The following is a 2,627-nucleotide window of genomic DNA, read 5'->3' on the forward strand; positions in this document are numbered from 1 at the left end:
TTCATTTAAATCCATTATTTTACAAAAAGTAGGCAAAACGGTTTATTTACACACTGCACTGTTTAAACCTATTCTCTATTTTAACCTAACAAGTTATAAAAACGGATATCGTTGCAATAGTTGTCGATTATAACTTCACAAGTCAGTACCTATGCAGTATACGGACCGTACTAAAATAAGGACGACAGCTTCTTGTAACTATCATGGACTTTCAGATACTTTCAAATACAATTTCCTTATAGAAAACAAAACCGTATACACTTTCCTCTAAATAAAACAGTATAGCTTAAAAATATCACGGTCCATATTCTGCATGAGTACAAAAACATATACACACCAACGCAGCAATGCAGAATTGCGTACAAATTACTATACGGTGCTCTTTGCTTTGCTCAGACTTAGAACAAAACTCGACATTGGTCATAATCATCTCTAAGCGACGATTTCGGCCGCTAAACGATAGTTGCTAATGAAGTCAGTGCTTGCCAGTAACTGTCAGTACACACCAGTGCCCTGAGGGCACGTTACTACTCGCCAGTCAGTGGCAGTGTCGACCAGTGCTCACCAGTGCCCTGAGAAGAGTGACTGGCGTAAAAGAGTAGTTAACATCATAGATTCCGATGCCCAGAACTCGATGTAAGTACCCAACAATTGAAGAGAGGCGATTTGCATGCCAGTTCCCGCCAGTGTCTGCCCACGTCAAGAAGTGACATGAACCATCTAAAAATCACTGTCAATCATCGTCATAACCGTCAGTGACCAACAGTATGCACCACAGGATTACAGTACTATACAATGGATGACAGTACACGAATGTTGACGACGGATCATTTCATTAAAGCAGTCTAATGGGGATCGAAACTGGTCATGATCGATAGTAACCGACAATTACGAAACCCAAGTAACAGCCTAAAAACGTCAATGACAACCGGTGCAATTCAATACAATTCATCTCGAAGCAGACCAATTGAGGTCAACACTGGTGATGGCTGACAGTGCCCGCCAAAGGTATCCAGGTGGATGTCAGTGCCCAACAATGCTCGAAAGTTCAAAACAGACGACTTCAGTTCAGTTCAGTCCAATGGAGGCCAACACTGATCATAGCTACCAGTAATCGCCAGTTAAAAAGGTAGTCAGTACTCACCAGTGTTTGCGAGTATCAGCGAGTAATCGCCCCAAACCAACAATAATCGCCAGTAACCATCAACGACAGCCAGTAGGTTGCGTTAGCTGTCACTGACGGAAAATGCCCGACATTGGAAATCAGATTATTTCTTTTGGGCCATGGCTACCAGTTCCCGCTATTCTCAATGGCTGATAACTGTAATTTTATTAGTTTTCAGAGACGGTCTTTAAGGGATACCTTGTGGCTACTTGTCATAATTCCAGCGGGCAACGCCGTTATATGGTTCCAGCAATATATATATATACATATGCACACACACACACACACACACACACACATATATATATATGAACACAAATAATATTTTAGGAAATAAATATTTATAACAATTTTTAAAACTACATACACATGTGTTTCAGACTTTATGTTCTCTTCAGTGAAGGAAATAATAATTAGTGACAGTCGAGGAATTCGAACGCAGTTATAAGTCAACTTTTACTTCATAGACTGGTATTCGGCCTCCTTCTACCCCTTTCTCTCTCTCTCTCTCTTTATATATACATATATATATATATATAGGAGGAGAGAGATATATATTCAATCGCTATAAGTATTCAACATATATATATATATATATGTGTGTGTGTGTGTGTGTGTGTGTGCATATATATATATATATGGTGAATGCCTATGAAGGTCGAATATATATATATATATATATATATATATATATATATATATATATAGCATAATCGCGTTGACACACCGGTTCTCGTCAGATCGCCGAAGTTAAACAACGTTGAGCCTGATTAGTACCAGATGGGTGACTATTTTGGAATTCTAGGCGCTGTATGTGCTCTCCGCTTATTTCGGCATTTGTTTTCATTCGTCCTGTACTTTACTTGCCACTGGTATTTAACAATGTCGTCTCAGGAGAGGTGTGGTTGGAGATTACAAAAATTTCACACGCAAGCAAACCTGCTATATATATTCAACCTCGCTATATATGGATTCAGGTTTGACCCTCACTTTTAAAAGCCGAATCGAGTTTTTATTTTTATTTTTTTTATAGGGAAACGAATTTAACGACTAAAATAAAATCAAACTATCGGAAAGAAAAAAAAGGAGGGAACGACTAAAATAAATCTATTGTCATGATTTTTATATAATGGAGAGGAAACGCCTTAGACACTAATCACGTCCAGACTCAAAAGATAATCCCTTTGCTTAAAGAGAGAAGGTCTCTTTAAACGGACGTGAATAGTCTTTAAGACCTTCAGATGAAATAACGAATAAACGTGACTTAGAATAGAAAATGTGTCACTGCTGAAATTCATTGCACATCGCGTGTCTTTAAGCAAATGGTCCGTTATAGCAGAACAATAAGTACTACTCAAAATGTCCGTTGGTCGGTAGATTCCATTTTTGATTTTATTGGCTACATGTTGTTGGACGCGACCATCTAACCTAAGGGCTGTTCTGCCAACGTATTTGGCACTGC

General features: G+C 38.5%; 1 pseudogene; it reads left to right on the top strand.

Moving 5' to 3' along the window:
* The first annotated feature begins 1,865 nt into the window (after positions 1-1,865).
* On the top strand, positions 1,866-1,982 carry LOC145258411 (5S ribosomal RNA; annotated as a pseudogene).
* The last annotated feature ends 645 nt before the right edge of the window (positions 1,983-2,627 follow it).

This window comes from Euprymna scolopes, chromosome 33 (genome assembly GCF_053919585.1).
Source record: "Euprymna scolopes isolate OS-2025 chromosome 33, ASM5391958v1, whole genome shotgun sequence".
Classification (NCBI taxonomy): Eukaryota; Metazoa; Mollusca; class Cephalopoda; order Sepiida; family Sepiolidae; genus Euprymna; species Euprymna scolopes.